This window comes from Mirounga leonina, unplaced genomic scaffold, assembly GCF_011800145.1.
Source record: "Mirounga leonina isolate KUSES-001 unplaced genomic scaffold, KU_Mleo_1.0 Mir_101664, whole genome shotgun sequence".
NCBI lineage: Eukaryota > Metazoa > Chordata > Mammalia > Carnivora > Phocidae > Mirounga > Mirounga leonina.
Window position 1 is genome coordinate 7,516,645 of NW_023270175.1, and position 22,721 is coordinate 7,539,365.

The following is a 22,721-nucleotide window of genomic DNA, read 5'->3' on the forward strand; positions in this document are numbered from 1 at the left end:
CTGCAGTTGATTTTTAAAGAGACATAAGAAAGACAACAATATCGTAATGCATAGGGAATCAAGTTTAAGAAAGGCTGGGGGGACATAATTCACACTCCTGCTATCAGAGAAAAGATTCACAACCAGATGACTGTGTTTACATATCTTCAAATTTATTATAGTCCCATCTGTACTTTTTTTCACACAACCTGTTCTTTTCCAAAGGGATCGTAGAGTATCATACTAAAAGAGATGATTTCCTCACGAATTGGCAAGGTTTATATTTTCTTTTTTCCCTTTTTTTTTCCAGTCCATATTTAAGATCAGGATGGTCTTAAAAGAATTAAGCTTCTATGTGTCCTCTTTTCCCTCCCATATTTCCCAAGATCATCTTGGCTGCCTCCTACAGTTCCCTAGAACAATAAAGCGTAAGTATCTGCCCCTACACACACTGCTCCCCTGAAAGAGGAGAAAAGCCAATTCAAAGGGAATACAAACACACACACACGCACGCACACACACACAGATATAAAGAGAGAGAGAGAAATGGAGACTTACTAGTTTCTGAACTAAAAAAAAAAAAGAAAAAAAAGAAAAAAAGCTTATTTTCAAGCCTGTATCACAGATCTAATAATTGTATTTCACTGGAAGACAATCCAATAAGCTAGCAACTAAGTGATCATAGGTAGAAGAGTTTCCTGAAATAGGTAAAATCCTCTTTTCCTGAAGGCAGTGGTCAAGCAGATGTCCCCTGTGAGAGAACTTCCTATGTTGCTGTTTGCATTGACAGTCTTCATTCCTCATAGACTGGAATTATAACATATATATATATTTTTTAAAGATTTTATTTATTTATTTGAGAGAGAGATTGAGAGACAGAGAGCACGAGAGGGAAGAGAGTCAGGGAGAAGCAGACCCCCCGCTGAGCAGGGAACCCGATGTGGGACTCGATCCCGGGACTCCAGGATCATGACCCGAGCTGAAGGCAGTTGCCTAACCAACTGAGCCACCCAGGTGCCCTATAACATATATTTGTATGTATGTGTACATTTAGAGATTGTCCACTCTCCTCCTCATACACATATCCAATAGCATCCTGGTGAAAGTACTAATATTTTCTGGGAACGGAACACGTAGAAAACCTGGCCAGACTAGGGTAGCTAGGAGAATGAGATTTGGGAGGGAAGCAGATATGTAAGTGAGAAGTATGGAAGTAGTGCCACAAAGAACACACTTAAATAAATGGTGAAGCCAATTCCATTAAACCATTAGGAATTCATTCTTGGGCCTAGAATTAATTCTAGTTTGTAACAGCCTTTTAGTAAAATGCAAATGCCTGTGAGAATACTTTTAGATGTGTCCATTAATCTTCGAGGAAATAAAGGTAGCGAAGGGCAAGGCTGTATAGAAAGGAAAATGAGGCTAGGAAGGAAGAGGATGAAAAGAACAAAAAGAAGGATGATAGAGGTGGGGAGAAAGGCTGAACAAGAATAATAGAAGGTAAATGTTTGCTTCATAAATTTTATTAAGTCCCTTTCCAGATGTTCTGGTTCCCTTTGTTTTTCTTTTCCTGCAGATTCCATTCTATTTTATACTTCATTTCCTAATATCTGTTCTTTAATTCCTAATTCAGACACAGTTGATCTAGCAGATTGAAAGATAAAGAGTGTGAAATTTCTGAATTCCACAAAATAGAGGAGGTAGTCCAGAGTAGAAAGTCAAGTAAAAAGAAAATGTGAAGGCGCGTCTGGTTGGCTCAGTCGTTAAGCATCTGCCTTCAGCTCAGGTCATGATCCCAGGGTCCTGGAATCGAGCCCCGCATCGGGCTCCCTGCTCAGCGGGAAGCCTGCTTCTCCCTCTCCATCTGCCCCTGCTTGTGTTCCCTCTCTCGCTGTGTCTCTGTCAAATAAATAAATAAAATCTTTAAAAAAAAGAAAATGTGAAGTACAGGCAAACAGGTATATGGCTTTCTCTTTTTCCCATCAGAGTGCTTTGATTTTCAGGGGTTTTTTTCACCTCCAGTAACATTCAGCATCAAAATTATATCAGACAATCTTTACACCAGAAAAAATGAGGAGACAGTCCAAAGAGAGAACACTAAAACAAAATACATCTGGGAAGACTAAGTTATAAACTCTGATCATTACACAATATAACCTAAATTAAACAAAGAGGAAATTGGCAGTGTTATTTCCAAAAGAAAGAACTTGCTTTGGATTAGAGGAGAAAACAACACCCATGCCTTGAAACTCCTGAGCATCCTAGAAATCTTGAGGCTTTATTTCAAGTGTCATAAATTTATCATTTTGTTTAAAAATACTTTCAAAATTATCAACCTTTTGATAAAGGGTTTAAAGATTTCTTATTATACTTTCCTAGGAATATATAAGACAAACATCTTTGTTTACATGTCATGACTTAAAAATTAATGAAAATAGAGATGTTACCAACGTCTTCTCTGCCCTTGTTAAAATACTGCACATATTATTCTTGGAAGGCACAGATCATGACCATAATGAGGGAAATTTTTTTTTTTTAAGATTTTATTTATTTATTTGACAGAGAGAGAGAGAGCAAGAGAGGGAACACAAGCAGGGGGAGTGGGAGAGGTAGAAGCAGGCTTCCCACGGAGCAGGGAGCCCGATGCAGGGCTCGATCCCAGGACCCTGAGATCATGACTTGAGCCGAAGGCAGACGCTTAATGACTGAGCCACCCAGGCGCCCCTCGTCTACCTTTCTAACCTCATCTCCAGCCACTCATTTCCATACATCTTATCTGCTAACAGTATAGATGGATGGATAGATTTATTTTATTGATTGATATTTTTATTTTGTTTACCTTTCTCCCAGCTGAACCATGTAATTTCAGGTCCCTGTTTTCAGTTTTTGTTCCCTTGTATTTATTCTCTCTGCCTGGGATGCCCTCACCACCTTCACCCACCAATTGACTCATCTTTAAAGATCAAACTCTCAAATACCAACTTTGCCCCACAGCTTTCCCTTCATTTCCTCCATAACCACCATCCCCACTCTAAAAACACAGAAATAAGTGCACCCTCATTTATGTTCCTATAAGCACTTCTCTTACAGCTCTTAACAATTTATATCATACGTGGATTATATGTGTATACTAGTCCTTGCTTATTATCCGTTTCTCACATCTCTCCTGAGTATGTATCACCAAGGCCTATACCATATGATCCTCTTCACCCTCAAGCTATGGCTGATTGGATCAAAGGGAAAACAGTACTTTGCAATGGAGATCTGGTGGCTACCACATTAACCAAGTAGTCAAGCTTGAGCACAACAATAGTGGAATGGCTTGATATGATGTGCCTCCTGATGTGCTGCTGTGGGAATTATACACACCACTCATGTGATCGTCTTGCTAGATATTTTACCTGAAACTAATCATAAGTTAACATGCAAATAAATCCAGAATGTGGGCCATTCTGTAGAACGTCTAGCCTGGACTCTTCAAAAGACTTAATGAAATGACAAGTAGGTTGGTAATGGGAACCTCATATCTACTCTGTGAATCTTTGGAGCTATGAGCCAGATCCCCAAGAATTCAAGGCAGATAATAACTTCTTCCCTTATTTCCAGCAAATACTCAAATCTTCTCAGAAGTATAGTGGACCTACACCTGTTCACTGCCAGCCACTAGAGAAAAGCCAGCATTTCTTGTAACTGTCAAGCAGCTTAATCTACACATCCTTATCAGCTCCCAGAATGTAAATTCATTCATCTGTCTGTTCTCCTTCTATTGTTTCTTTCCCCCAGTTAAATCTACCACTGATCTCCTTATCTCTTACCTCTCCATTATATCTTTTAAACCTCCATTACATTTTAACAAACTGTGCTATAATTTAAGCTCCTTTCACTGCCTGTAACTTTCTCTAACCTTAATTTAAACAGCTTTATCTCTGGAAAACGCTTCTCTTGCCATACCATCAAGTAGAAGCTGCTATTTCTCCCACATTAAACGTAGCTTTGGATCAAGTAATGGGATCACTGTCCTCTTCATTCCATACTACTTTTAGAGCCGCACACATCTGTAAAAATCTTATTTTATTGCCTATGAAAACGTTGGTTTATGCCATCCAGCTCTAACCATACCTTCCTTGGTAGAGGAACTACCAAATCCTACTAATGTTCCTCCATTCAAGAGATCTGACTCACAATTCACTATTCTTTTCCATTCATGTCCTGACATCCTAAGGTATTTCACATCTATGTTAATGATATACCCATCATTCTGGACTTTTAATACCTTAATCTCCATCTCCCATGACTTCTACCTCATTTCAGCTGGACACTTCCATGGCAACACTCTGGACCTTGTAGTCACACAGGACTAATTACCTCTTAATTAAATTTGGTCACCATGCCACTTGATGATGGTTTCAGAATTCTCACTCTACCAATCTCAAGATAGCAGTTCTTTAACCACTGTCTCGCAAGCCCATCTGCTTCATCCATATAAACTTTCCATTGTCTCTTTGCTTTTATTCCCTATTAAATTTAGATTTCATGGTCTATCACCTCAACCCTCTGTTGTCAGTATCAACTCCCATGTTTTCTGGGCTAACACGTGCTTAGGGCAATATATTTGGTTTTTACATAAAAGTGTATTTAATCAAATATATTAATTGTGCTGTTATAATCTTTACCCTCGCTGATTTTTGGTTTTCTTGATGAATTAAACACTCAGAAAGACATGTTAAAATATCAATGATGATCTGGGGAGCCTGAGTGGCTCCGTCTGTTAAGTGTCTGCCTTCAGCTCAGGTCAGGATTCCAGGGTCCTGGGATGGAGTTCCACATCCAGCTCCTTGTTCAGCAAGGAGTCTGCTTCTCCCTCTCCCTCTGCTTGCCACTCCCCTTGCTTGTGCTCTCTCTCTCTCTCTGGCAAATAAATAAATAAAATGTTTTTTTTTTTAAATTAAATCGGGGCGCCTGGGTGGCTCAGGTGGTTAAGCGACTGCCTTCGGCTCAGGTCATGATCCTGGAGTCCCGGGATCGAGTCCCGCATCGGGCTCCCTGCTCAGCGGGGAGTCTGCTTCTCCCTCTGACCCTCTTCCCTCTCATGCTCTCTGTCTCTCATTCTCTGTGTCTCAAATAAATAAATAAATTAATTAATTAATTTAAAAAATTTTAAATCTTTTTTTTAAAAAAAGGAACTACTAATCTATGTTATCTCTATATAGATTTGCCTATTCTGATACAGAAAAAGCATTTGACAACGTACAACATCCATTCATGATAAAAACCCTCAACAAAGTAGGGATAGAGGGAACATAACTAAACATCATAAAGGCCATCTATGAAAAAGTCACAGTTAATATCATCCTCACTGGGGAAACACTGAGAGCTTTTCCTCTATGGTCAGGAACAAGACAGGGATGTGCACTCTCACCACTGGTATTTAACATAGTACTGGAAGGCCTAGCCTCATCAATCAGGCAACAAAAAGAAATAAAAGGCATCCAAATCAGCAAGGAAGAAGTCAAACATTCACTATTTGTAAACGACATGATACTCTGTATAAAAAACCCAAAGGACTCCACCAAAAAAATCCATACAACAGATACACGAATTCAGTAAAGTTGCAGGATACAAAATCAATGTACAGAAGTCTGTTGCATTTCTATATACCAATAATGAAGCAGCAGAAAGAGAAATTAGGAAAACAATCCTATTTACGATTGCACCAAAAACTGTAAGATATCTAAGAATAAACTTAATCAAAGAGGTAAAAGACCTATATTCTGACAACTATAAAACACTGATGAAAGAAATTGAAGATGACACAAAGAAATGAAAAAATATTCTGTACTCATGGATGGGAAGAACAAATATTTTTAAAATGTCTATATTACCCAAAGCAATCTACACACTGAATGTAATCCCTATCAAAATACCACCAGCATTTTTTCACAGAGCAAAAACAATCCTAAAATCTGTATGAAACCACAAAAGACCCTGAATAACCAAAGCATTCTTGAAAAAGAAAAGCAGGGTGCCTGGGTGGCTCAATTGATTAAGCATCTGTCTTTGGGTCAGGTCATGATCCTGGGGAACTGGGATTGAGCCCGCATCAGGCTCCCTACTCAGTGGGAAGCCTGCTTCTCCCTCTCCCTCTCCCGCTCCCCCTGCTTGTGTGTGCTCTCTCTGTCTGTGAAATGAATAAATAAAATTTTAAAAAAGAAAGAAAGAAAGAAAGAAAGAAAGAAAGAAAGAAAGAAAGAAAGAAAGAAAGAAAAAAGAAAAGCAAAGCTGACGGCATCACAATTCCAGATTTCAAGTTATATTATAAACCTGTAGTGATCAAGACAATATGGTACTGGCACAAAAACAGACATGTAGATCAATGGAACAGAACAGAAAATCCAGAAATGAACCCACAACTATATGGTCAACTAATCTCAAAAAAAGCAAGACAATGAAAAAAAAAAATCCCTTCAACAAATAGTGTAGGGAAAACTGGACCGCTTTCTTAAACCATACACAAAAAGAAATTCAAAATGGATTAAAGATCTAAATGTGAGATAAGAAACCATCAAAATCCTAGAGAACACAGGCAGTAATTTCTCTGACACTGGCCATAGTAACGTCTCTCGAGATATGATTCCTGAGGCAAGAGAAACAAAAGCAGAAATGAACTATTGGGACTTCATCAAGATAAAAAGTTCTGCACAGTGAAGAAAACAATCAACAAAACTAAAGGACAACCTATGGAATGGGAGAAGATATTTGCAAATGACATATCTGATAAAGGGTTAGTATCCAAAATCTATAAAGAACTTATCAAACCCAACACCCAAAAAACAAATAATCCAGTTAAAAATGGGCAGAAGGCATGAATAGACATTTTTCCAAAGAAGACATCCAGATGGCCAGCAGACACATGAAAAGATGCTCAACATGACTCATCACCGGGGAAATGCAAATCAATACTACAATGAGATACCACCTCACACCTCTCAGAATCTAAAATCAAAAACACAAGAAACAACAGCTGTTCCTGAGGATGTGGAAAAAGGGGAATCTTCTTACACTGTTGGTGAACATAAAAACTGGTGCAGCTACTCTGGAAAACAGTATGGAGGTTCCTCAAGAAGTTAAAAATAGAGCTACCTTATGATCCAGCAATTGCATTACTAGGTACTTACCCAAAGAATACAGGAATGCTAATTCAAAGAAATACATGTACCCTTATGTTCATAGCAGCATTATCAACAATAGCCAAGTTATGGAAATAGCCCAAAGGTTCATCCACTGATGAATGGATAATGAAGATATATACACAATGGAATATTACTCAGCCATCAAAAAGAATGAAATCTTGCCCTTTGCAACAACAAGGATGGAGCAAGAGAATATAATGCTAAGTGAAATAAGTCAATCAGAGAAAAACAAATACCATAAAATTTCAATAATATGTGTAACTTAAGAAACAAAACAGATTAACATAGCAGGGGGGTGGGAAAGAGAGGCAAAGCAGGAAACAGACTTAACTGTAGAGAACAAACTGAGGGTTACCTGAGGGTAGATGGGTGGGGGCATGGGTTAAATAGGTGATGGGGATTAAGGAGGGTGTTTGTTGTGATGAGTAATGGGTGTTTTATGTAAGTGATGAATTGCTAAATCTACACCTCAAACCAATATTACACTGTATGTTAACTAACTGGAATTTAAATAAAAACTTGGAGAAAAAAACATATGCCTATTCTGCCTGTTTCATATAATTGGAATCATATAATGTTTGATCTTTTGTGACTGCCTTCTTGGCATGTTTTCAAGATTTATCCCATGTCGTGGGATAGATCAGTTCATTTCTTTTCATTGCCTAATAACATCACATTGTATGAATATACAACCTTTTGCTCAATCATTCATCTTTGAATGGACCTCTGGATTGCTTTTGCTTTGGTGTTATTATAAATAATGTTGCTATAAACATCCATGTGCAAGGTTTTGTGTGGACATGTTTTCATTTTTCTTGGGTATATATTTAAGAGTGGAATTTCTAGGTCATATACTAATTCTATGTTTAGCCATTTGAAGAACTATCAGACTGTTTTCCAAAGCATCTGCAGTACTTTACATTCCACCCAGCAATATACAAGGGTTCTAATTTCTCCATATCTGCACCAATACTTGTTATTGTCTGTCCTTTAGGTTATAGCCATCCTAGTGGGTATGAAGGGAAATCTTCTTGTGCTTTTGTATTTATGAATATAAATGAAATTCTTTCCATGCCTTATGTATTTTTGGTTCTTCTATTCTTCACTTTTTTCTTCCTGTTCCATATTTTCTAGTGTATCATTTTAATTCCCTTGTTTCTGTTCATCTATTTAAATTATTTTCTTAGTGGTTGGCATGGGAGTTAGCAACATCAAACCTTTAAACAATCTAGTTCAAATTAATACCAACTTAATTTCAATAGTATTCAAAAACTTTGCTCCAATATTCTTTCTTTCCCCCATCCTTTGTTCTATTGTTGTAATACTAATTATATCTTTACAGATTATAAACCCATCAGTGTAGGTTTATAATTATTGCTTTAAGCAGGAGTCTTTAAAATCAGATAGAAGAGTTACAAACAAAATTGCATTTACACTAAATTTTACATATCCATGTAGTTACCTTTAAGGGTACTTTTCACATGGATTCAAGCTCTTGTCCACGTTGGGCTCCCTGCTCAGCGGGGAGCGTGCTTCTCCCTCTCCCAGCTCTGCCTGCTCTGCCTGCTGCTCCCCCTCCTTGTACACTCTCTCTGACAAATAAAAAAATAAAATCTTTTAAAAAATTAAAAAAATAAAAAGAGATCTACACTTACAAACCTTGTGGTAATATATAGAACATCGGAAGAAGAGCAAAAGAGAAAACACCTAGAGTGAAAAGAGCTACAAAGCATCAGTGATTAGGTTTATTGCTTATTTCCGTAATACAACAATGAAAGCTAGAAGGCAGTAGAATAATATCTTCAGTATCTGATAGAAAATCATTATCAACTAAGAACTGTACAGTCAATGAGACCATCTTTTAAAAGGCTAGGACAAAATAGTATTTATAGACACATAACAACTAAGATTATTTACTATCCATTGAGTCATGTCAATGAAAATTTTAAAGGAAGTACTTTTGACAGAAGGAAAATAACCTGATCTCTAGCCCCATGTTTTTCCCCACTTTTACTTCTTACTTTATGGAATTTTTAAAAAAGATTTTATTTATTTGAGAAAGAGAGAGCACAAGCAGGGGGAGGAACAGAGGGAGAGGGAGAAGCAGACGCTCTGCTGAGCAGGGAGCCCAATACAGGGGCTGGTTCCCAGGACCCTGAGACATGACCTGAGCCAAAGACAGACGCTTAACTGACTGAGCCACCCAGGCATCCCTGATCCATTTTATTTTAACTGAGACGCGCTGGGCTCTTTAAGAATTGTTGTCTTTCTTCCATTTTGCAAAATTTCAGGTTTCATCTATTCAAATGTTTCTTCCTCTCACCCACTTTCTTTTACATCTCCTTTTGGAAAGCCCATTACACTAATATCAGATCTTCTCCCTTTTATCTTCCATTTCTTAATTTCTCTTTGTCTCACTATGATGAATTTCCAGTAATTTCTTCATTAATTCTCTCTTCAGATGCCTCCAATATGCTCCAAAATGTGATCAATAAGTCTTTAAATTTGGTTATTGTAAGTTTAATTTCTAGATAATTTTATCTTAAAAAGTATGTTTCATCTTATAGCCTCTTGTCTTTTACCCTGTCCATTTCGTTTTTAACTTTTTAAACATTTTCGAACGTTTTATTTTTAGTCTATGTATAAAGCCTTTTCATTTCCTTAGAGCGCCTGGGTGGCTCTGTTGGTTGAGTGTCTGACTCTTGGTTTCGACTCAGGTCGTGAACTCAGGGTCATGAGATCGAGCCCCATGTGAGACCCATGCTAATCAGGGAGTCTGCTTTGGATTCTCTCTTTCCCTCGACCTCTGCACCTCACCCACCCCTCTCTAAAATAAATAAATAAAAAGATCTTTTTAAAAAAAAGTCTTTTTTAAAAAGATTTTATTTATTTATTTATTTGACAGAGAGAGACACAGCGAAAGAGGCAACACAAGCAGGGGGAGTGGGAGACGGAGAAGCAGGCTTCCCACAGAGCAGGGAGCCCAGTACAGGGCTCCATCCCAGGACCCCAGGATCATGACCTGAGCCAAATGCAGATGCATAACGAATGAGTCACCCAATAAAGTCTTTTCATGTCTTAGTCTGTTTTCTATTATCTCTGCTGAGCCTTTGGTTTTTTGTGGGATGTTTTGAAATTTAATGGTGAGCTCATATTCTACAGAATCCTGCCTATGGGAATTTGAGGTTGAAGATGCACTCCTCCAGAGGAGATTCGCTTATGCTTTGGTCGGTCAGCTGGAAACACTACCAATCTGGGTACACTTTCATTAAATTCTATGTGTGAGGTTTGTGAAATATACACACACAAAAAAAATATGTAGTAAGTAATAAATCCATGCTGGGGATAGTTAATGTAACGCTATACTTAGGGGAGATTTTTTTTTTTTTTTGCTTTTCACTCAATGTCAAAGTCAAGCAAGGCAAGGTTCCTTGTACTCTTTTGTACATGAAAAAACCCTCTGAAGTCCTAGTTTCATGTCACATTATCTTTTTCAAATGCAAACGTGGGAAAATCTCAGGTTTTATCTCCTGTCCCCAAGTCCTATGCAACTGTCAAAACAAATTTTGTCACTTGAGTTTGCCATGTGGAGTAAGGACCAGATAAGTCAGTGTGGAAACGAGGCCAGTTAAAAGCCTTGCAGCAGTCCTGACAAAGATGATGGTGCTTCGGCTAGCATCCTGATGGTAGAGATGAAAAAAATGAGACAGAGTAGAGGTATATTCTGAAAGTAAAATGACAAACCCTAATAGCGTAATATACAGAGACTCACTATGTCATAAACCTGCAAGTATTTTAACATTGTGTCAACTACACTCAAATAAAAAAGTAATTTTTAATAAATAAAATTTCCATTTGGCTTGTCAAAAAAAGCGACAAGTCTTACTAATGCCTTGAATATGAAAAATAAAGTTAAAAAAAATCAAAGATGACTCTCAGTTTCCTGTCATGATCAACCAAATGGATGAGATTAACACTTATTTCTATGGGTATGAATGTGTTTGAAGCCAGGTGCAGAATCAGTGGCTCTTTATTGACCATTTTAGGACTGGGATGTTTGAGATATAGAAATATAATGTTAAGTAAGCAACTGGATACATACGTTTGAAACTCAGAAACAGTTGAGCTAAAAAGAAAATTCTACATCTACAGAATAGTGTGATTATCAAACCTGAGTGCAAATGAGAATAACCTGGGAAGCTTTTAAAAATACTACAGTCCAGGTTCCATTCCCAGCATTTCTGTCTACTTGGTGTGTAATGGGCACTGACATTTTTCAAAAGCTCCCTAGGGGATTCTATATTGCAGCTAAAGCTGAGAAGCACTAACATGGATAGAAATGGATGAGTTCTCCAAAAGAGAAAGTGTAGACAGAGAGGAGGTACAGGAATGAGACCTAAAGAGCAAAGGTTTTCAAAATTGAGATTTATGACCTATCTATACCATAATCTCTTGGGGTACTGGTTAAAGATGGGTTCCTAGGCTTAATTCAGAGCTCTTAAATCAGAAGTTCTGAGAATGCCCAAGAATCTGCATTGTAACAAGCTTTCAAAGTGATTTTAGCGTATACTAATGTTTGAGAAACACTCATTTAGAAGTAGGGTAGGAGTAGCCGGGGGATACAGAGGCAAATTGGGAGAATACAGTGTCATAAAGACATGAGAGGACAATGTTTCAAGGAGGGAGAGGTCAAACAGATGTTAAGGAAGAACTGAACATAGCTGGCAACACTGAGATCATGGTGATTTTGGCAAGAGCGTGAAGAGATGAGATAGGAAACTAGAACAGGCAGTTTGAAGGATGAATGGGAGGTGAGGAAATGGTGACAGCCTAAGTAGTCCTCTAAGAGACTTGGGTTTGTAGGCAAGCAAAAAAGCAGTCAATTGCTGGGAGTTTTGTGATTGTTTTCAAATAGCAAACACTAGCAATATGCTTTTATGTTGATGGTAACAATCAAGGTGGAGGCAAGAAAATTAACAAGAAAAGTACATTTTTTTTCTTCAGAGAATAGGTGGCCTTTGATAAGTGGAAAGACACATCTTCCATTGTAAGAATCCTGAATGATCCAATAGTTTTAAGGGTAGTTAAGTTTACAAGTGGAAATATCAGGAGTTCCCAACTGGTCATTTCTATTTACTAAATTAACTGTAAAGGAAATTCACCACCTGAGAAAATGTGGGGATGAATGTGAAGACTTGAAACATTTATAATTTGTATAAATTACCTCTGGATGGACTACTGAAGAGCATTCCCACTCAAAACTGAAGTGGTTACTATGGTAGGAATCACATTAAAGTTATTTTATTGCTAAGGAGATAATTAGTACCTTGTGGTTTAAAGCACTCTCTTCTGCATTATAGTGGAACTTTGGAATTTCAACTGAGCAACTATTAGACTTTTAAATAGATGATACTCCCTCATAAAGGAAGTTTGGTACCTACCTACAGGTAATCCTGTGGCTGACCACTATAAGGCTTCTATATGAATTAGGATATAATTTTCACAACAAAATTATCTTTGGCCATCTACATAATTAATATTGAAATGGAGGAAACCAACTTCACATGAAGAGCTATGCTGGGTAATCTACATAATTCCCATTTCAACTACTCTACTCTGTAGTAGCCATATAAACAGGTTAAGTTAGGACAAAATTCCATAGCTAGGAAAGGAATTTGGGATTAAAGAGTCTGTCCTACAAAGCCTATGCTCTGTGCACAATATGTAACATAGTTTATTATACTTAAGGTTCAGTGAATACAGTATTGAATGATCTCCAAAGCCTAAGGAAAGAGCAATCTTCTTGTACAAATATATTCCTTATCTGGCAGGAGGCTGAGACCTAAACTTTTTTTTTAAAGATTTTTTATTTATTTATTTGAGAGAGAGAGAATGAGAGACAGAGAGCATGAGAGGGAGGAGGGTCAGAGGGAGAAGCAGACTCCCCGCCGAGCAGGGAGCCCGATGCGGGACTCGATCCCAGGACTCCAGGATCATGACCTGAGCCGAAGGCAGTCGCTTAACCAACTGAGCCACCCAGGCCCCGAGACCTAAATTTTTAATAAAACTGTAGTAATTGACTTGAGTCTGGGTTTTCTGCTTAAACAAGACACTCAATATTGAAAGAGTGCCATGACTATGAGACCCATGAGGGTATGAATATCTGTCTTACTCACCAGTGCATATCTGGTTCCCAGGACACAATGCTGGGCATGTAATAGATACTGAGTATTTTCTGAATGATCTACTACTCAATTATTAAGACATGCCATGGTGCCTAATGTTTATTATTTCAAATTTTTCAGTACATTTCTCCATATAAGAAAAATAATTAAAATGCAAATATATATGAGCTAATAATATACTATTTATACATACAGAGAAAACAGATATATACATATGCCATAGAGCAAATATAGTCTAAAATACAAAAATAAGCAAGTGAAGGATGCATAACAATTCCTTAGGAGAAACACAGAACGTTATTTCCAAGAGGTGGTGTGATAGAATAAACATTTTTTTTAAGATTTTATTTATTTATTTGACAGAGAGAGAGGGAAAACAAGCAGGGGGAGTGGGAAAGGGAGAAGCAGGCTTCCCACTGAGCAGGGAGCCCGATGCAGGGCTCAATCCCAGGACCCTGGGATTATGACCTGAGCTAAAGGCAGACACTTAACCATCTGAGCCACCCAGGCACCCCTAGAATAAACATTTTTTTTTTAAGATTTTATTTATTTATTTGAGAGAGAGAGAATGAGAGAGAGCACATGAGAGAGGGGAGGGTCAAAGGGAGAAGCAGACTCCCCGCCAAGCAGGAAGCCCGATGCGGGACTCGATCCAGGGACTCCAGGATCATGACCCGAGCCGAAGGCAGTTGCTTCACCAACTGAGCCACCCAGGCGCCCCAGAATAAACATTTTTTGATGTTGGATATGCTTAAGACTCCTAGGTTTCCACCTATGACATGGGTAAATTTGGGCAGATTACTTAACCTCTGGACTAGTTTTCCTCATCCATAAAAGTAAAATAATTATAGTACCTATCTCGGGGTTATTCTGAGGATTACATTAGATAATGTTTGAAAAGATACAGTATAATGCTATGCACATAGTAACCACTCACTAAATATTAAATCTTATTTTTTAGTAGTTCCACCTCAACCCTTTATTAACCTTATTTTATTAGGTTTGGCTGAATAACACTTGGGTCTAGGCCACAAGGCAAAACGAGATTATTTGTGGTGATCCCTTCTTTCATTCCTGTAGATTAACCAGGCTGAAAACTCCAGAAGCAACTTTAAAGAGCCAGCTTGGTTTATGAAAAGATCTAGGAGAAATAAAAACATTTCCCTTTGTATTTATCAGCACCAACTTGGCTGCTGATAGAGAAAACAATTTGGAAATAACAGGTCAAATGAATAAAAGAGCAATTAAAGAATGAGATCCCTACTGACATAAATCTTATCAATATGATTTTCAAATAATATCAAAAGCACCTAAAAAGAAGTACAGAAAAAAATGAAATGTATCCTTATACCATATTGTTTGTTAAAAAAAATACTTTTGAGAGGAGCCTGGGTGGCTCAGTCCGTTGAGCGTCCGACTCTTGGTTTCTGCTCAGGTCATGATCTCATAGGTAGTGAGATGGAGCCCTGCGTCAGGCTCCATGCTCACTGTGGAATCAGCTTGGACGTTCTCTCCCTCTGCCCCTCCCCCCACTTGCTCTCTCTCTCTCTCTCTCAAGTAAATAAATAAATCTTTAAAAAAACTAATAATAAAATAGATAACCTTTTTTAAAAAAATACTTTTGGTTTACATTTCCATAGAACAAAAACTACCAGAGCTTCAGGGGCGCCTGGGTGGCTCAGTTAAACCTCCCACTCATTTTTTTTTTTTTTAAGATTTTATTTGACAGAGAGAGACACAGTGAGAGAGGGAACACAAGCAGGGGGAGTGGGAGAGGGAGAAGCAGGCTCGCAGGGCTCGATCCCAGGACCCTGGGATCATGACCTGAGCCAAAGGCAGATGCTTAACAACTGAGCCACCCAGGCGTCCCAAGCCTCCCGCTCTTGATTTCAGCTAACGTCATGATCTCAGGGTCATGAGATGGAGCCCCACGTTTGGCTCCCTGCTGAGCAGGGAGCCTGCTTAAGATTCTCTCTCCCTCTCCTCTTGCCCCTCCCGCCTTTGAGCTCTCTCTCTCTCACTCATAGGAAAAAAAACCATCGAGCTTCAGAGATGTATTCATGGCATATCTAAAATAAATCAAACCATAAACACAAAATATTACATTTAAACTAACGTGAAATATTCCAAAACTTCACACTGAGAAAGACTTCAAAAATTATTGTTTATAAAATAAGTTATTTCAGGAAAATATATAATTTTATGAAATATAGTTTTATATATAAAATACCTAATACGTGAATAGATAGATTTTCTCCATGCAAATGTAATATACAATTATTCAAACTAAATAGGATTATTTTTCAAAGAAACAGGGTTGTTGGGACCAACTAGCAGAAATGAATTTTCAATGACAAGTGTAATACTGGGAGGTAAATGTTAAAACTTAGATTGCAAAAAATGAGCATGTGGTGCAGCCACTCTGGAAAACAGTATGGCGGTTCCTCAAAAGGTTGAAAATAGAGCTACCATACGATCCAGCAATTGCACTACTGGGTATTTACCCCAAAGATACAAATGTAGGGATCTGAAGGGGTACATGCACCCCGATGTTTATAGCAGCAATGTCCACAATAGCCAAACTGTGGAAAGAGCCAAGATGTCCATCGACAGAGGAATGGATAAAGAAGAAGTGGTATATATATACAATGGAATATTATGCAGCCATCAAAAGGAATGAGATCTTGCCATTTGCAACAACGTGGATGGAACTGGAGGGTATTATGCTGAGCGAAATAAGTCAAAAAGAGAAAGACATGTATCATATGACCTCATTGATATGAGAAATTCTTAATCTCAGGAAACAAACTGAGGGTTGTTGGAGTGGGGGGTGGGGTGGGAGAGATGGGGTGACTGGGTGATAGACACTGGGGAGGGTATGTGCTCTGGTAAGCGCTGTGAATTGTGCAAGACTGTTGAATCTCAGATCTGTACCTCTGAAACAAATAATGCAATATATGTTAAGAAAAAAAAAAAAGAAGAAGATAGCAGGAGGGGAAGAATGAAGGGGGGGAAATCAGAGGGGGAGATGAACCATGAGAGACGATGGACTCTGAAAAACAAACTGAGGGTTCTAGAGGGGAGAGGGGTGGGAGGATGGGTTAGCCTGGTATTGGGTATTAAAGAGGGCACGTTCTGCATGGAGCACTGGGTGTTATGCCCAAACAATGAATCATGGAACACTACATCTAAAACTAATGATGTAATGTATGGTGATTAACATAACAATAAAAATTTTTTTAAAAATGAGCATGAAGAATGCTCAATTTCAACAGCAAAATTTAATATTATAAACACACATTAAATATCTTTTTTAATGCATCAGCCAGAAACCGGCAACAGATTTACTTTGTAAAGCTCTGAACAAAAAGACTGTGTCTTCGCCGTCTCCATACCACTAGGGCCTACAACAGCAACACTGGTATATAGTAAATGCTTGAAAAGTGTTTTTTTTTATTATTAAAGTAGAATTACATACAATGTTATGTTAGTTTCAGATGTATAACATGTTGATTCATCATTTCTGTACAGTACTCAAAGCTCACCATGATAAATATAGTTACCATTTGCCACCATACAATGTTATTACAATATTATTGACTATATTCCCTATGCTGTACTTCTCATCCCTGTGGCTTATTTATAATTGGAAGTTTGTACCCCTTTATCTATTTCACCCATCCCACACCCAACTTCCCTCTGGTAGCCACCAGTTTGTTCTCTGTATTTAAGAGTCTGTTTGGTTTTTTTTTTGTACGTTTGTTTTTTGAATTCCACAGTAAATGAAATCATATGGTATTTGTCTTTTTCTGTCTGACTTATTTCACTTAGCATAATACCCTCAAGGTCCATCCACGTTGTCACAAAAGTCAAGATCTCATTCTTTTTTATGGCTAATATTCCATCTCACACACACACACACACACACAACCCTTTATCCATTTATCTATCCATGGACATTTAGGTTGCTTCCATATCTTGACTACTGTAAATAATGCTGCAATAAACACAGAGTTCATATAACTTTTCAAATTAGCATTTTTGTTTTCTTTCGGCAGATATCCAGAAGTGGAATTACTGGATAATATAGTATTTTTTTTAAGATTTTATTTATTTGACAGAGAGAGAGAGAGCAAGCACAAGCAGGGGGGAGAGGCAAAGGAAGAGGGGGAAGCAGGCTCCCCACTGAGCAGGGAGCCTGACATGGGGCTCGATCCCAGGACCCTGATATCATGACCTGAGCCGAAGGCAGACGCTTCACTGACTGAGCCACCCAGGCGCCCCTGGATCATATAGTATTTTTATTTTTAATTTTTTGAGGAACCTGCGTAGTGTTTTCCACAGTGGCTGCACGAATTTACATTTCCACCAATAGTGCATGAGGGGTTCCCTTTTTTCCACATCCTTGCCAACACTTGCTATTTCTTGTCTTTTTTATTCTAGCCATTCTGACTGATCTGAGGTGATATCTCATTGTGGTTTTGCATTTCCCTAATGATGAGTGATGTTGAGCATCTTTTCATGTGTCTGTTGACCATCTGTATGTCCTTTTTGGAAAAATGTCTGTTCAGGTCCTCTGTTCATTTTTTTTTAATGTTTCAAATGTTCATTTCAATTCTAGTTAGTGGGGCTCCTGGGTGGCTCAGTCAGTTGAGCATCTGACTCCTGATTTTGGCTCAGTTCATGGTCTTGGGGTCCTGGGACTGAGCCCCGAGTTGAGCTCCATGCTCAGCAGGGAGTCTGCTTCAGATTGTCTCTCTCTCCCTCACCCTCTGCCCCTCCTCCCCACTCCCTCTATCTCTCTCAAATAAATAAATAAATCTTTTAAAAAGACAAATTCTAGTTAGTTAACATATAGTGCAATATTAGTTTCAGGAGTAGAATTTAGTGATTCATCACTTACATATAACACCCACTGCTCATCACAAGTGCCCTCCTTAATACCCATCACTCATTTAGCCCATCCCCCACCCACCTCCCCTCCAGCAACCCTCAGTTTGTTCCCTATAATTAAGATTCCCTATTTTTTTCCTACCCCCTATGTTCATCTGTTTTGTCTCGAAATTCCACATGAGTGAAATCATATGGTATTTGTCTTTCTCTGACTTATTTTGCTTAGCATAGTACCCTGTGGCTCCATCCATGTCATTGCAAATGGCAAAATTTCATTCTATTTTATGGCTGAGTAATACTCCATTGTGTATATATACCACATCTTCTTTATCCATTCATCAGTGGATGGACATTTGGGCTCTGTCCATAATTTGACTATTGTTGATAATGCTGCTATAAACATCGGGGTGCATGTGCCCCTTCGAATCAGCATTTTTGTATCCTATGTGTAAATACCTAGTAATGCAATTGCTGGGTCATAGGGTAGTTCTATTTTTAACTTTTTGAGGAACCTCCATACTGTTTTTCAGAGTCATTGCACCAGTTTGCCTTTCCACCAACAGAGTAAGTGTGTTCCCCTATCTCTGCATCCTTGCCAACACCTGTTGTTTCCTGTGTTGCTAATTTTAGCCAATCTGACAGGTGTGAGGTGGTATCTCATTGTAGTTTTGATTTGTATTTCTCTGATGATGAGTGATGTTAAGTATCTTTTCATGTGTCTGTTAGCCATCTGGATGTCTTCTTTGGAAAAATGTCTAATCATGCCTTCTGCCCATTTCTTAACAGGAGTATTTGTTTTTTGGGTGTTGAGTTTGATAAATTCTTTATAGACTTTGCAGGAGGAAAGAATATCCAACGGAAAAAAGACAGTCTCTTCAACAAATGCTGTTGGGAAACCTGGACAGCCACATGCAGAAGAATGAAACTGGACCACTTTCTTACATGGTACACAAAAAGAAATTCAAAATGGATTAAAAACCTACACGTGAGACAGGAAACCATCAAAATCCAAGAGGAGAACACAGGCAGTAACCTCTTTGACATTGGCCATAGCAACTTCTTACTAGACAGATCTCCTGAGGCAATGGAAACAAAAGCAAAAATGAACTATTAGGACTCCATCAAGATAACAAGCTTCTGCACAGTGAAGGAAACAATCAACAAAACTAATAAGCAATTATCAGAATGGAAGAAGATATTTGCAAATGACATATCTGATATAGGGTTAGCATGGAAAATCTATAAAGAACTTATCAACCTCTGCTATCTGTTAACTGGATTGTCGGGTTTTTTAGTGTTGAGTTTAGTTTTGTAATTTCTACATAGATTTTGGATATTAACCCCTTATTGAACATATCATTTGCAAATATCTTCTCCACTCACTAAGTTTCTTTTTTGTTTTATGATTTCCTTCAACGTGGAAAAGGCTTTTTTAATGGTGTTGTCCCAACAGTTTATTTTTGCTTTTGTTTTCCTTGCCTGAGGAGGCACACTCATAAATGATGTTGCTAAGACCAATGTCCGAGAAATTACTATTTCTTCTTTTCAGAGTTTTACAGTTCTAGGTCTCACACATTTAGGTCTTTAATCCATTTTGAGGGGTTTTTTTTATTAATTGAAAAGACTGTCTTTTCCTCATTGTACTTTCTCCTTGGTCACAGATTAGTTGACCATATAGGTATGGATTTATTTTTGGCCTCTCTATCCTATAATTCTAGGCCACAGCTTCCTAGTCTGAAGAATGGAAGAGCAGCAGTGCACAAATTCTAAAACCTTTTATGGTATTAAATGTTTTATGATTATACCTAAGAGTATATCATTAACTATTCCTTATACATAAAAAACCCTGGAAATTTTGGTGGTACAAAATAACAAGAAATTATAACAATATTTTGTATATTGGTACATTTGTACATTTGGTATATTTGTACATTTTGTAAAAAATGTATATTTCATACATGTTTCTTCACTAATGAGCATGATAATATACAATTAAGTGCAATTTTATAATTTGGGTTATAGCATTATACTAATTTCTACTAATACTAACCTTAAATTTTAAAGATTATGAAAGAGATAAACATAAATAAAAATATATAAATTGCATTATTTATAATTCAATTATAAAAAAGCATCTAGTTCAATGCTTAACATGATTCTGCTCTGCCTCCCTTCTTTATATTTAATTATTAACTTTCCCATATTTTCTTCAGAGTAAATGAGTCATCTTCCCACAGAAGATATTCAGCTGCCCTTGGTAATTCAGGCTAACTCGGCTTTTAATTTGTTTTTTAACGGAGGATACCACATGCTTTGGAAGGCATTAAAATAAATGAGTCCAAATGTTTTAAGTCGTTTTAAGTCAGTACAATTTACCATAAAAAAAGAATGAAATAAATACCTTTACCCATTTGTTGGGAGACAATATAATCTGTAATTGAAAATTTCAACTCTGATAAAAAATCATAAATATTTAAAATTAAATATGTGTTGTATATGGCTCAAATTTTACATTCATCATGGTAGCCTGAAAGAATGAGTATGCTATGAGCTTAAAACCAAAAGGGGAGTTGCTGCCTAGCAAGAAGAGAATGGACTAACATCAAGACCATGAAAAATTGGTGTAGTTTTCTTAGCATTCCAAAAAAGGAAGGTGTTATGCATTAGTATTTGCTAATTTAACATTATATTAACTTGTTTGGATTTTATAAATACATGTCTTATTATTCATGTGACTAATTTACTTTAAAATTACATGGTCGGGGTGCCTGGGTGGCTCAGTCGTTAAGCGTCTACCTTCAGCTCTGGTCGTGATCCCTGGGATCGAGCCCGGCATCAGGCTCCCTGCTCAGCGGGAAGTCTGCTTCTCCCTCTCCCACTCCCCTTGCTTGTGTTCCCTGTCTCTCTGTCAAATAAATAAATAAAATCTTTAAAAAATAATAAAAATTACATGGTCATGTGTGTTTAAAATAGATTTTTGAAAGAAAATAAAAATATGAAATAATACTAATCAGAGCATAAAGCACATCTTTTAAAACCATAAAAGAAGGGGGGGTTTGGGGAAATGGATCAAATAGGCGATGGGAATTAAGGAGTGCAGTTGTCATGATAAGTACCAGGTGATGTATAGAATTGTTGAATCAATATATTGTACACCTGAAACTAATATAACACCATATGTTAACTGGAACTAAAATAATAACTTAAAAAATAATTAAAGCCATAAAAGAAAATCTAAGTCCTTAATGAAGTAGAACACAATTCAGAAGAGAGACCTATTAAAAAATGTTAAGTACCTGTTATAATGACCTTGAAACATCACTTAAAATATTGAACTACTATTGTATAATAAACTGATATTAATATAAAGCTTGAACAACCACAAAGCCTTATTACTAAAACTGGTCACTGGAGCAGCAGGATCAGCATCACTTGGGAGCTTCTTAGAAATGCAGAATCTCAAAGCCCATCCTTGAACTGTTGAATCAATTGTTATTTGGCCAATAAGGTCACTAGGTGATTCATATGCATATCAGAGTGTAAGAATCACTGTCTTACAGCATAATTTTAATTATAACTTCATAAATGATATAGCATTACTTTTTATTTCTTTGCATTATAAGTTACTGAGATACCTGAACAAAGTTCTAGAAAATTCAATTTGCCATCTGAAAAATCTATTTCTATTTATACGTTTGCATATGAACACACCTAATATATATCTCACTTATTTAGGTAGACACTTGATGAATATTAATGGCATACAGTAAAAATGAATTAATTTTTCCTAATCTTAAAGTGGCAGGGTAATAAAAATTATATATTTGAGAATCAAAGAAAATAGTTCACAGTAATTTCTTCAAATTTTTTAAAGATCATTTTAAAGAATCTTCTTTTTACAAATTATGATAACTTTTAAATGACTCAATCAGCAACTTCCCATCCTAAACTACTGACGTCAGAATTCTCATAACTTCTAAAAACTCTGATTTTTCAATGTAGTAAGACCCTAACTGCTAAAACATCTGGAGCCTTGCATAAAACACAAACACACACTGTGGAAATTCTAAGCTATTTAAACACCATAAACATAGGGATTTTTGTCACGTTTTAAAATGCAGAAATAGAAGAGATTATGCCTTAAGGAACAAAGATATCTAGGCATTTCCAAATTAATTCAATATACAGTAACATATCAAAGGGAACCCAGTCTCTCAGAGCACTCTGGATGCTGATAGGTTCCTGAGAAACCTAGAACCATTCCATGTACAACGTCAAAATTTACTAAAGCAAATAAAGACAATTCAAAATCCTATGATAAACCTAGAGTACTTTTCAAACAACTTATGCCTAATATTTACTTACTTAAGTACTTCTTTAAATCTGAGGCTTTAGGGTGAGTAACTATAAAACAGGGGCAATATAATCTTTAATATTATTTACCTGAATAATCTTCCACTTTTAGGATGGGCAA

The 22,721-nt window shown here is 37.2% G+C and overlaps 1 protein-coding gene across 1 annotated transcript in view; it reads right to left on the reverse strand.

The window, feature by feature from the left end:
• The window catches only part of IL13RA2 (interleukin 13 receptor subunit alpha 2), a 98,105-nt gene that overhangs the window by 74,978 nt on the left and 406 nt on the right, over nt 1–22,721 (reverse strand). The window lies entirely within an intron of this gene.